This window comes from Eubalaena glacialis, chromosome 4 (genome assembly GCF_028564815.1).
Source record: "Eubalaena glacialis isolate mEubGla1 chromosome 4, mEubGla1.1.hap2.+ XY, whole genome shotgun sequence".
In the NCBI taxonomy this organism is placed as follows: domain Eukaryota; kingdom Metazoa; phylum Chordata; class Mammalia; order Artiodactyla; family Balaenidae; genus Eubalaena; species Eubalaena glacialis.
In genome coordinates, this window is record NC_083719.1 from 136584175 (window position 1) to 136598845 (window position 14671).

Here is a 14671-nt window from a genome sequence, read left to right on the forward strand (position 1 = left end):
GACAGAACACAGTCACACGTTTAGAAAACACACTATGGCTGCTTAACGGGAAAGGTCAGGTGGGGTGATGCATAAAACAAGGGTTTGAAATTAGCTCAGATTCCGTTCCATAAGCCAAATATGTAATGGACAAGACGTACACCCTGCTCAGTGAAATGGACTCAACACCCCCTATTCAGCGCACAAGAATATATCTGACTGGTAAGAATCTTAAAACCTATGTATTGATATCTCTCTGGAAGTGAATCAAGAGGGTGTAAAGCGGCATAAACACAGCAGTGAAAAGCAGCTAAACCCCATTATAAAAATAAATTACTTAAAAAAAACCCATAAAACAACGACAGTGAAAGAGAGAGAAATTCTTACAAAATCCATTCAGGGGCTCTGATGCAACCTGGATTGACCATATCTAGACCCACAGCTGGATGAGACATAAGGCTGGACACTCTTGGAGCTGAGAGGATTGGTGAGGTTGGGTGAGCAAACGCAGACCCTTTAAAGTCATACTGCGTGGTACCCATCCCATGGGTCCCAAATCTCCAGGTTCAAGGGCATCTTCCTACATCGAAAACATGCCTGGGAAACCCAGAAGATGGTACACCGTGTGGTCGGGAAAGGTTTCTAAAACGCACCTCATTTCTCCTCTCCTTGTGCTCGGGTTCGCCATTCCAGCCGCTTTACTAACAATCTCCCTACGTGGAGAATCAGCACCGTTAACCTCCTCTTTCGTACAGGTTGCAATTTGTCCTGAGGATGAACGGGAAGAGGGGGAACCAATGAGAGACTAGCTCTAGGTGTTGGGACAGGCACAGGTCACTCTATTTTTCCATCAGGAAGAAGAATGAACCACAGGCTCAGCCTGCCCCCCCGGAACCAGAATAGGGCCTGAAGCAATCCTGCGCTTTTGCGGCCAGCTCCCAAAAAAGCGAGTTGACAAATGGAGCTCAGGGGCACTGCAATTCACAAACCTGCAGAGTTATAAATGATAACTCTCGTCCACAAATATATTGAGGGAAGGCAACGAAGAGGATTTGAAAGCAAGGCAGAATTGCAGGAAACAGATTTCAGGAGGTAGGTGCGACTCGCCTTTAAAGCACATGAAAAGCGGCAAAACGTCGACAATGATGCCCTTGGCCAAAAAGGGCGTATGCGTTTTTTCCTGAATATATTCAGGAAAAAACGCATACGCCCTTTTTGGCCAACCAAGCAAGCCGGAAAGGCAAATCAGCACTACAAACAAGTCTCGCTTGCCATCGGTCAAAAGGGCCATGCTGAAAAAAGTGTAAAACCCGGAAATGCAGGACAGGCCATGGAGACATGGGAGCCTTGCTACGCTGATGGGCGGGATGCAAATTGCCAACAGCCACTCTGGAGAAGTGTACGGTGTGTCCTGAAACATGTAATAAACACAGCTTAGAGAGCATAGGGCACTTCCACTCATGGGCGTATACATTGGGAAAACTGAAAATCCACAAGACACAGGCACCCCAAAGTGTAGGGCTGCTCTGTTTACAAGAACCTCCACTTCGGTACACCTTAAATAGCTCAGGATAGAGAAAAATGGCTAAAGAAGTTGTGGTACTTATGCACAATGGAATATCACTCAGCCATGAAATCAATGTCATAAGGCTAGTAGCAGCAAGCATGATGAGTGGATTTAGGTACGATGACTCTAAGTGAAATAAGTCACACAGAAAAAGACACTTTTCCTAAGATATCACTTATAGAGGGAATGTCAAAATCGCTACCCTTGAACTGAATTACAAGACAGAACAGAGTCACACGTTTAGAAAACACACTATGGCTGCTTAACGGGAAAGGTCAGGTGGGGTGATGCATAAAACAAGGGTTTGAAATTAGCTCAGATTCCGTTCCATAAGCCAAATATGTAATGGACAAGACGTACACCCTGCTCAGTGAAATGGACTCAACACCCCCTATTCACCGCACAAGAATATATCTGACTGGTAAGAATCTTAAAACCTATGTATTGATATCTCTCTGGAAGTGAATCAAGAGGGTGTAAAGCGGCATAAACACAGCAGTGAAAAGCAGCTAAACCCCATTATAAAAATAAATTACTTAAAAAAAACCCATAAAACAACGACAGTGAAAGAGAGAGAAATTCTTACAAAATCCATTCAGGGGCTCTGATGCAACCTGGATTGACCATATCTAGACCCACAGCTGGATGAGACATAAGGCTGGACACTCTTGGAGCTGAGAGGATTGGTGAGGTTGGGTGAGCAAACGCAGACCCTTTAAACTCACACTGCGTGGTACCCATCCCATGGGTCCCAAATCTCCAGGTTCAAGGGCATCTTCCTACATCGAAAACATGCCTGGGAAACCCAGAAGATGGTACACCGTGTGGTCGGGAAAGGTTTCTAAAACGCACCTCATTTCTCCTCTCCTTGTGCTCGGGTTCGCCATTCCAGCCGCTTTACTAACAATCTCCCTACGTGGAGAATCAGCACCGTTAACCTCCTGTTTCGTACAGGTTGCAATTTGTCCTGAGGATGAACGGGAAGAGGGGGAACCAATGAGAGACTAGCTCTAGGTGTTGGGACAGGCACAGGTCACTCTATTTTTCCATCAGGAAGAAGAATGAACCACAGGCTCAGCCTGCCCCCCCGGAACCAGAATAGGGCCTGAAGCAATCCTGCGCTTTTGCGGCCAGCTCCCAAAAAAGCGAGTTGACAAATGGAGCTCAGGGGCACTGCAATTCACAAACCTGCAGAGTTATAAATGATAACTCTCGTCCACAAATATATTGAGGGAAGGCAACGAAGAGGATTTGAAAGCAAGGCAGAATTGCAGGAAACAGATTTCAGGAGGTAGGTGCGACTCGCCTTTAAAGCACATGAAAAGCGGCAAAACGTCGACAATGATGCCCTTGGCCAAAAAGGGCGTATGCGTTTTTTCCTGAATATATTCAGGAAAAAACGCATACGCCCTTTTTGGCCAACCAAGCAAGCCGGAAAGGCAAATCAGCACTACAAACAAGTCTCGCTTGCCATCGGTCAAAAGGGCCATGCTGAAAAAAGTGTAAAACCCGGAAATGCAGGACAGGCCATGGAGACATGGGAGCCTTGCTACGCTGATGGGCGGGATGCAAATTGCCAACAGCCACTCTGGAGAAGTGTACGGTGTGTCCTGAAACATGTAATAAACACAGCTTAGAGAGCATAGGGCACTTCCACTCATGGGCGTATACATTGGGAAAACTGAAAATCCACAAGACACAGGCACCCCAAAGTGTAGGGCTGCTCTGTTTACAAGAACCTCCACTTCGGTACACCTTAAATAGCTCAGGATAGAGAAAAATGGATAAAGAAGTTGTGGTACTTATGCACAATGGAATATCACTCAGCCATGAAATCAATGTCATAAGGCTAGTAGGAGCAAGCATGATGAGTGGATTTAGGTACGATGACTCTAAGTGAAATAAGTCACACAGAAAAAGACACTTTTCCTAAGATATCACTTATAGAGGGAATGTCAAAATCGCTACCCTTGAACTGAATTACAAGACAGAACAGAGTCACACGTTTAGAAAACACACTATGGCTGCTTAACGGGAAAGGTCAGGTGGGGGGATGCATAAAACAAGGGTTTGAAATTACCTCAGATTCCGTTCCATAAGCCAAATATGTAATGGACAAGACGTACACCCTGCTCAGTGAAATGGACTCAACACCCCCTATTCACCGCACAAGAATATATCTGACTGGTAAGAATCTTAAAACCTATGTATTGATATCTCTCTGGAAGTGAATCAAGAGGGTGTAAAGCGGCATAAACACAGCAGTGAAAAGCAGCTAAACCCCATTATAAAAATAAATTACTTAAAAAAAACCCATAAAACAACGACAGTGAAAGAGAGAGAAATTCTTACAAAATCCATTCAGGGGCTCTGATGCAACCTGGATTGACCATATCTAGACCCACAGCTGGATGAGACATAAGGGTGGACACTCTTGGAGCTGAGAGGATTGGTGAGGTTGGGTGAGCAAACGCAGACCCTTTAAAGTCATACTGCGTGGTACCCATCCCATGGGTCCCAAATCTCCAGGTTCAAGGGCATCTTCCTACATCGAAAACATGCCTGGGAAACCCAGAAGATGGTACACCGTGTGGTCGGGAAAGGTTTCTAAAACGCACCTCATTTCTCCTCTCCTTGTGCTCGGGTTCGCCATTCCAGCCGCTTTACTAACAATCTCCCTACGTGGAGAATCAGCACCGTTAACCTCCTCTTTCGTACAGGTTGCAATTTGTCCTGAGGATGAACGGGAAGAGGGGGAACCAATGAGAGACTAGCTCTAGGTGTTGGGACAGGCACAGGTCACTCTATTTTTCCATCAGGAAGAAGAATGAACCACAGGCTCAGCCTGCCCCCCCGGAACCAGAATAGGGCCTGAAGCAATCCTGCGCTTTTGCGGCCAGCTCCCAAAAAAGCGAGTTGACAAATGGAGCTCAGGGGCACTGCAATTCACAAACCTGCAGAGTTATAAATGATAACTCTCGTCCACAAATATATTGAGGGAAGGCAACGAAGAGGATTTGAAAGCAAGGCAGAATTGCAGGAAACAGATTTCAGGAGGTAGGTGCGACTCGCCTTTAAAGCACATGAAAAGCGGCAAAACGTCGACAATGATGCCCTTGGCCAAAAAGGGCGTATGCGTTTTTTCCTGAATATATTCAGGAAAAAACGCATACGCCCTTTTTGGCCAACCAAGCAAGCCGGAAAGGCAAATCAGCACTACAAACAAGTCTCGCTTGCCATCGGTCAAAAGGGCCATGCTGAAAAAAGTGTAAAACCCGGAAATGCAGGACAGGCCATGGAGACATGGGAGCCTTGCTACGCTGATGGGCGGGATGCAAATTGCCAACAGCCACTCTGGAGAAGTGTACGGTGTGTCCTGAAACATGTAATAAACACAGCTTAGAGAGCATAGGGCACTTCCACTCATGGGCGTATACATTGGGAAAACTGAAAATCCACAAGACACAGGCACCCCAAAGTGTAGGGCTGCTCTGTTTACAAGAACCTCCACTTCGGTACACCTTAAATAGCTCAGGATAGAGAAAAATGGCTAAAGAAGTTGTGGTACTTATGCACAATGGAATATCACTCAGCCATGAAATCAATGTCATAAGGCTAGTAGCAGCAAGCATGATGAGTGGATTTAGGTACGATGACTCTAAGTGAAATAAGTCACACAGAAAAAGACACTTTTCCTAAGATATCACTTATAGAGGGAATGTCAAAATCGCTACCCTTGAACTGAATTACAAGACAGAACAGAGTCACACGTTTAGAAAACACACTATGGCTGCTTAACGGGAAAGGTCAGGTGGGGTGATGCATAAAACAAGGGTTTGAAATTAGCTCAGATTCCGTTCCATAAGCCAAATATGTAATGGACAAGACGTACACCCTGCTCAGTGAAATGGACTCAACACCCCCTATTCACCGCACAAGAATATATCTGACTGGTAAGAATCTTAAAACCTATGTATTGATATCTCTCTGGAAGTGAATCAAGAGGGTGTAAAGCGGCATAAACACAGCAGTGAAAAGCAGCTAAACCCCATTATAAAAATAAATTACTTAAAAAAAACCCATAAAACAACGACAGTGAAAGAGAGAGAAATTCTTACAAAATCCATTCAGGGGCTCTGATGCAACCTGGATTGACCATATCTAGACCCACAGCTGGATGAGACATAAGGCTGGACACTCTTGGAGCTGAGAGGATTGGTGAGGTTGGGTGAGCAAACGCAGACCCTTTAAAGTCATACTGCGTGGTACCCATCCCATGGGTCCCAAATCTCCAGGTTCAAGGGCATCTTCCTACATCGAAAACATGCCTGGGAAACCCAGAAGATGGTACACCGTGTGGTCGGGAAAGGTTTCTAAAACGCACCTCATTTCTCCTCTCCTTGTGCTCGGGTTCGCCATTCCAGCCGCTTTACTAACAATCTCCCTACGTGGAGAATCAGCACCGTTAACCTCCTGTTTCGTACAGGTTGCAATTTGTCCTGAGGATGAACGGGAAGAGGGGGAACCAATGAGAGACTAGCTCTAGGTGTTGGGACAGGCACAGGTCACTCTAGTTTTCCATCAGGAAGAAGAAAGAACCACAGGCTCAGCCTGCCCCCCCGGAACCAGAATAGGGCCTGAAGCAATCCTGCGCTTTTGCGGCCAGCTCCCAAAAAAGCGAGTTGACAAATGGAGCTCAGGGGCACTGCAATTCACAAACCTGCAGAGTTATAAATGATAACTCTCGTCCACAAATATATTGAGGGAAGGCAACGAAGAGGATTTGAAAGCAAGGCAGAATTGCAGGAAACAGATTTCAGGAGGTAGGTGCGACTCGCCTTTAAAGCACATGAAAAGCGGCAAAACGTCGACAATGATGCCCTTGGCCAAAAAGGGCGTATGCGTTTTTTCCTGAATATATTCAGGAAAAAACGCATACGCCCTTTTTGGCCAACCAAGCAAGCCGGAAAGGCAAATCAGCACTACAAACAAGTCTCGCTTGCCATCGGTCAAAAGGGCCATGCTGAAAAAAGTGTAAAACCCAGAAATGCAGGACAGGCCATGGAGACATGGGAGCCTTGCTACGCTGATGGGCGGGATGCAAATTGCCAACAGCCACTCTGGAGAAGTGTACGGTGTGTCCTGAAACATGTAATAAACACAGCTTAGAGAGCATAGGGCACTTCCACTCATGGGCGTATACATTGGGAAAACTGAAAATCCACAAGACACAGGCACCCCAAAGTGTAGGGCTGCTCTGTTTACAAGAACCTCCACTTCGGTACACCTTAAATAGCTCAGGATAGAGAAAAATGGCTAAAGAAGTTGTGGTACTTATGCACAATGGAATATCACTCAGCCATGAAATCAATGTCATAAGGCTAGTAGCAGCAAGCATGATGAGTGGATTTAGGTACGATGACTCTAAGTGAAATAAGTCACACAGAAAAAGACACTTTTCCTAAGATATCACTTATAGAGGGAATGTCAAAATCGCTACCCTTGAACTGAATTACAAGACAGAACAGAGTCACACGTTTAGAAAACACACTATGGCTGCTTAACGGGAAAGGTCAGGTGGGGTGATGCATAAAACAAGGGTTTGAAATTAGCTCAGATTCCGTTCCATAAGCCAAATATGTAATGGACAAGACGTACACCCTGCTCAGTGAAATGGACTCAACACCCCCTATTCACCGCACAAGAATATATCTGACTGGTAAGAATCTTAAAACCTATGTATTGATATCTCTCTGGAAGTGAATCAAGAGGGTGTAAAGCGGCATAAACACAGCAGTGAAAAGCAGCTAAACCCCATTATAAAAATAAATTACTTAAAAAAAACCCATAAAACAACGACAGTGAAAGAGAGAGAAATTCTTACAAAATCCATTCAGGGACTCTGATGCAACCTGGATTGACCATATCTAGACCCACAGCTGGATGAGACATAAGGCTGGACACTCTTGGAGCTGAGAGGATTGGTGAGGTTGGGTGAGCAAACGCAGACCCTTTAAAGTCATACTGCATGGTACCCATCCCATGGGTCCCAAATCTCCAGGTTCAAGGGCATCTTCCTACATCGAAAACATGCCTGGGAAACCCAGAAGATGGTACACCGTGTGGTCGGGAAAGGTTTCTAAAACGCACCTCATTTCTCCTCTCCTTGTGCTCGGGTTCGCCATTCCAGCCGCTTTACTAACAATCTCCCTACGTGGAGAATCAGCACCGTTAACCTCCTGTTTCGTACAGGTTGCAATTTGTCCTGAGGATGAACGGGAAGAGGGGGAACCAATGAGAGACTAGCTCTAGGTGTTGGGACAGGCACAGGTCACTCTATTTTTCCATCAGGAAGAAGAAAGAACCACAGGCTCAGCCTGCCCCCCCGGAACCAGAATAGGGCCTGAAGCAATCCTGCGCTTTTGCGGCCAGCTCCCAAAAAAGCGAGTTGACAAATGGAGCTCAGGGGCACTGCAATTCACAAACCTGCAGAGTTATAAATGATAACTCTCGTCCACAAATATATTGAGGGAAGGCAACGAAGAGGATTTGAAAGCAAGGCAGAATTGCAGGAAACAGATTTCAGGAGGTAGGTGCGACTCGCCTTTAAAGCACATGAAAAGCGGCAAAACGTCGACAATGATGCCCTTGGCCAAAAAGGGCGTATGCGTTTTTTCCTGAATATATTCAGGAAAAAACGCATACGCCCTTTTTGGCCAACCAAGCAAGCCGGAAAGGCAAATCAGCACTACAAACAAGTCTCGCTTGCCATCGGTCAAAAGGGCCATGCTGAAAAAAGTGTAAAACCCGGAAATGCAGGACAGGCCATGGAGACATGGGAGCCTTGCTACGCTGATGGGCGGGATGCAAATTGCCAACAGCCACTCTGGAGAAGTGTACGGTGTGTCCTGAAACATGTAATAAACACAGCTTAGAGAGCATAGGGCACTTCCACTCATGGGCGTATACATTGGGAAAACTGAAAATCCACAAGACACAGGCACCCCAAAGTGTAGGGCTGCTCTGTTTACAAGAACCTCCACTTCGGTACACCTTAAATAGCTCAGGATAGAGAAAAATGGCTAAAGAAGTTGTGGTACTTATGCACAATGGAATATCACTCAGCCATGAAATCAATGTCATAAGGCTAGTAGCAGCAAGCGTGATGAGTGGATTTAGGTACGATGACTCTAAGTGAAATAAGTCACACAGAAAAAGACACTTTTCCTAAGATATCACTTATAGAGGGAATGTCAAAATCGCTACCCTTGAACTGAATTACAAGACAGAACAGAGTCACACGTTTAGAAAACACACTATGGCTGCTTAACGGGAAAGGTCAGGTGGGGTGATGCATAAAACAAGGGTTTGAAATTAGCTCAGATTCCGTTCCATAAGCCAAATATGTAATGGACAAGACGTACACCCTGCTCAGTGAAATGGACTCAACACCCCCTATTCACCGCACAAGAATATATCTGACTGGTAAGAATCTTAAAACCTATGTATTGATATCTCTCTGGAAGTGAATCAAGAGGGTGTAAAGCGGCATAAACACAGCAGTGAAAAGCAGCTAAACCCCATTATAAAAATAAATTACTTAAAAAAAACCCATAAAACAACGACAGTGAAAGAGAGAGAAATTCTTACAAAATCCATTCAGGGGCTCTGATGCAACCTGGATTGACCATATCTAGACCCACAGCTGGATGAGACATAAGGCTGGACACTCTTGGAGCTGAGAGGATTGGTGAGGTTGGGTGAGCAAACGCAGACCCTTTAAAGTCATACTGCATGGTACCCATCCCATGGGTCCCAAATCTCCAGGTTCAAGGGCATCTTCCTACATCGAAAACATGCCTGGGAAACCCAGAAGATGGTACACCGTGTGGTCGGGAAAGGTTTCTAAAACGCACCTCATTTCTCCTCTCCTTGTGCTCGGGTTCGCCATTCCAGCCGCTTTACTAACAATCTCCCTACGTGGAGAATCAGCACCGTTAACCTCCTGTTTCGTACAGGTTGCAATTTGTCCTGAGGATGAACGGGAAGAGGGGGAACCAATGAGAGACTAGCTCTAGGTGTTGGGACAGGCACAGGTCACTCTAGTTTTCCATCAGGAAGAAGAAAGAACCACAGGCTCAGCCTGCCCCCCCGGAACCAGAATAGGGCCTGAAGCAATCCTGCGCTTTTGCGGCCAGCTCCCAAAAAAGCGAGTTGACAAATGGAGCTCAGGGGCACTGCAATTCACAAACCTGCAGAGTTATAAATGATAACTCTCGTCCACAAATATATTGAGGGAAGGCAACGAAGAGGATTTGAAAGCAAGGCAGAATTGCAGGAAACAGATTTCAGGAGGTAGGTGCGACTCGCCTTTAAAGCACATGAAAAGCGGCAAAACGTCGACAATGATGCCCTTGGCCAAAAAGGGCGTATGCGTTTTTTCCTGAATATATTCAGGAAAAAACGCATACGCCCTTTTTGGCCAACCAAGCAAGCCGGAAAGGCAAATCAGCACTACAAACAAGTCTCGCTTGCCATCGGTCAAAAGGGCCATGCTGAAAAAAGTGTAAAACCCGGAAATGCAGGACAGGCCATGGAGACATGGGAGCCTTGCTACGCTGATGGGCGGGAGGTAAATTGCCAACAGCCACTCTGGAGAAGTGTACGGTGTGTCCTGAAACATGTAATAAACACAGCTTAGAGAGCATAGGGCACTTCCACTCATGGGCGTATACATTGGGAAAACTGAAAATCCACAAGACACAGGCACCCCAAAGTGTAGGGCTGCTCTGTTTACAAGAACCTCCACTTCGGTACACCTTAAATAGCTCAGGATAGAGAAAAATGGCTAAAGAAGTTGTGGTACTTATGCACAATGGAATATCACTCAGCCATGAAATCAATGTCATAAGGCTAGTAGCAGCAAGCATGATGAGTGGATTTAGGTACGATGACTCTAAGTGAAATAAGTCACACAGAAAAAGACACTTTTCCTAAGATATCACTTATAGAGGGAATGTCAAAATCGCTACCCTTGAACTGAATTACAAGACAGAACACAGTCACACGTTTAGAAAACACACTATGGCTGCTTAACGGGAAAGGTCAGGTGGGGGGATGCATAAAACAAGGGTTTGAAATTAGCTCAGATTCCGTTCCATAAGCCAAATATGTAATGGACAAGACGTACACCCTGCTCAGTGAAATGGACTCAACACCCCCTATTCACCGCACAAGAATATATCTGACTGGTAAGAATCTTAAAACCTATGTATTGATATCTCTCTGGAAGTGAATCAAGAGGGTGTAAAGCGGCATAAACACAGCAGTGAAAAGCAGCTAAACCCCATTATAAAAATAAATTACTTAAAAAAAACCCATAAAACAACGACAGTGAAAGAGAGAGAAATTCTTACAAAATCCATTCAGGGGCTCTGATGCAACCTGGATTGACCATATCTAGACCCACAGCTGGATGAGACATAAGGGTGGACACTCTTGGAGCTGAGAGGATTGGTGAGGTTGGGTGAGCAAACGCAGACCCTTTAAAGTCATACTGCGTGGTACCCATCCCATGGGTCCCAAATCTCCAGGTTCAAGGGCATCTTCCTACATCGAAAACATGCCTGGGAAACCCAGAAGATGGTACACCGTGTGGTCGGGAAAGGTTTCTAAAACGCACCTCATTTCTCCTCTCCTTGTGCTCGGGTTCGCCATTCCAGCCGCTTTACTAACAATCTCCCTACGTGGAGAATCAGCACCGTTAACCTCCTCTTTCGTACAGGTTGCAATTTGTCCTGAGGATGAACGGGAAGAGGGGGAACCAATGAGAGACTAGCTCTAGGTGTTGGGACAGGCACAGGTCACTCTAGTTTTCCATCAGGAAGAAGAAAGAACCACAGGCTCAGCCTGCCCCCCCGGAACCAGAATAGGGCCTGAAGCAATCCTGCGCTTTTGCGGCCAGCTCCCAAAAAAGCGAGTTGACAAATGGAGCTCAGGGGCACTGCAATTCACAAACCTGCAGAGTTATAAATGATAACTCTCGTCCACAAATATATTGAGGGAAGGCAACGAAGAGGATTTGAAAGCAAGGCAGAATTGCAGGAAACAGATTTCAGGAGGTAGGTGCGACTCGCCTTTAAAGCACATGAAAAGCGGCAAAACGTCGACAATGATGCCCTTGGCCAAAAAGGGCGTATGCGTTTTTTCCTGAATATATTCAGGAAAAAACGCATACGCCCTTTTTGGCCAACCAAGCAAGCCGGAAAGGCAAATCAGCACTACAAACAAGTCTCGCTTGCCATCGGTCAAAAGGGCCATGCTGAAAAAAGTGTAAAACCCGGAAATGCAGGACAGGCCATGGAGACATGGGAGCCTTGCTACGCTGATGGGCGGGATGTAAATTGCCAACAGCCACTCTGGAGAAGTGTACGGTGTGTCCTGAAACATGTAATAAACACAGCTTAGAGAGCATAGGGCACTTCCACTCATGGGCGTATACATTGGGAAAACTGAAAATCCACAAGACACAGGCACCCCAAAGTGTAGGGCTGCTCTGTTTACAAGAACCTCCACTTCGGTACACCTTAAATAGCTCAGGATAGAGAAAAATGGATAAAGAAGTTGTGGTACTTATGCACAATGGAATATCACTCAGCCATGAAATCAATGTCATAAGGCTAGTAGCAGCAAGCATGATGAGTGGATTTAGGTACGATGACTCTAAGTGAAATAAGTCACACAGAAAAAGACACTTTTCCTAAGATATCACTTATAGAGGGAATGTCAAAATCGCTACCCTTGAACTGAATTACAAGACAGAACAGAGTCACACGTTTAGAAAACACACTATGGCTGCTTAACGGGAAAGGTCAGGTGGGGTGATGCATAAAACAAGGGTTTGAAATTAGCTCAGATTCCGTTCCATAAGCCAAATATGTAATGGACAAGACGTACACCCTGCTCAGTGAAATGGACTCAACACCCCCTATTCACCGCACAAGAATATATCTGACTGGTAAGAATCTTAAAACCTATGTATTGATATCTCTCTGGAAGTGAATCAAGAGGGTGTAAAGCGGCATAAACACAGCAGTGAAAAGCAGCTAAACCCCATTATAAAAATAAATTACTTAAAAAAAACCCATAAAACAACGACAGTGAAAGAGAGAGAAATTCTTACAAAATCCATTCAGGGGCTCTGATGCAACCTGGATTGACCATATCTAGACCCACAGCTGGATGAGACATAAGGGTGGACACTCTTGGAGCTGAGAGGATTGGTGAGGTTGGGTGAGCAAACGCAGACCCTTTAAAGTCATACTGCGTGGTACCCATCCCATGGGTCCCAAATCTCCAGGTTCAAGGGCATCTTCCTACATCGAAAACATGCCTGGGAAACCCAGAAGATGGTACACCGTGTGGTCGGGAAAGGTTTCTAAAACGCACCTCATTTCTCCTCTCCTTGTGCTCGGGTTCGCCATTCCAGCCGCTTTACTAACAATCTCCCTACGTGGAGAATCAGCACCATTAACCTCCTCTTTCGTACAGGTTGCAATTTGTCCTGAGGATGAACGGGAAGAGGGGGAACCAATGAGAGACTAGCTCTAGGTGTTGGGACAGGCACAGGTCACTGTATTTTTCCATCAGGAAGAAGAATGAACCACAGGCTCAGCCTGCCCCCCCGGAACCAGAATAGGGCCTGAAGCAATCCTGCGCTTTTGCGGCCAGCTCCCAAAAACGCGAGTTGACAAATGGAGCTCAGGGGCACTGCAATTCACAAACCTGCAGAGTTATAAATGATAACTCTCGTCCACAAATATATTGAGGGAAGGCAACGAAGAGGATTTGAAAGCAAGGCAGAATTGCAGGAAACAGATTTCAGGAGGTAGGTGCGACTCGCCTTTAAAGCACATGAAAAGCGGCAAAACGTCGACAATGATGCCCTTGGCCAAAAAGGGCGTATGCGTTTTTTCCTGAATATATTCAGGAAAAAACGCATACGCCCTTTTTGGACAACCAAGCAAGCCGGAAAGGCAAATCAGCACTACAAACAAGTCTCGCTTGCCATCGGTCAAAAGGGCCATGCTGAAAAAAGTGTAAAACCCGGAAATGCAGGACAGGCCATGGAGACATGGGAGCCTTGCTACGCTGATGGGCGGGATGTAAATTGCCAACAGCCACTCTGGAGAAGTGTACGGTGTGTCCTGAAACATGTAATAAACACAGCTTAGAGAGCATAGGGCACTTCCACTCATGGGCGTATACATTGGGAAAACTGAAAATCCACAAGACACAGGCACCCCAAAGTGTAGGGCTGCTCTGTTTACAAGAACCTCCACTTCGGTACACCTTAAATAGCTCAGGATAGAGAAAAATGGATAAAGAAGTTGTGGTACTTATGCACAATGGAATATCACTCAGCCATGAAATCAATGTCATAAGGCTAGTAGCAGCAAGCATGATGAGTGGATTTAGGTACGATGACTCTAAGTGAAATAAGTCACACAGAAAAAGACACTTTTCCTAAGATATCACTTATAGAGGGAATGTCAAAATCGCTACCCTTGAACTGAATTACAAGACAGAACAGAGTCACACGTTTAGAAAACACACTATGGCTGCTTAACGGGAAAGGTCAGGTGGGGTGATGCATAAAACAAGGGTTTGAAATTAGCTCAGATTCCGTTCCATAAGCCAAATATGTAATGGACAAGACGTACACCCTGCTCAGTGAAATGGACTCAACACCCCCTATTCACCGCACAAGAATATATCTGACTGGTAAGAATCTTAAAACCTATGTATTGATATCTCTCTGGAAGTGAATCAAGAGGGTGTAAAGCGGCATAAACACAGCAGTGAAAAGCAGCTAAATCCCATTATAAACATAAATTACTTAAAAAAAAAACCCGTAAAACAAAGACAGTGAAAGAGAGAGAAATTCTTACAAAATCCGTTCAGGGGCTCTGATGCAACCTGGATTGACCATATCTAGACCCACAGCTGGATGAGACATAAGGCTGGACACTCTTGGGACTGAGAGGATTGGTGAGGTTGGGTGAGCAAACGCAGACCCTTTAAAGTCATACTGCGTGGTACCCATCCCATGGGTCCCAAATCTCC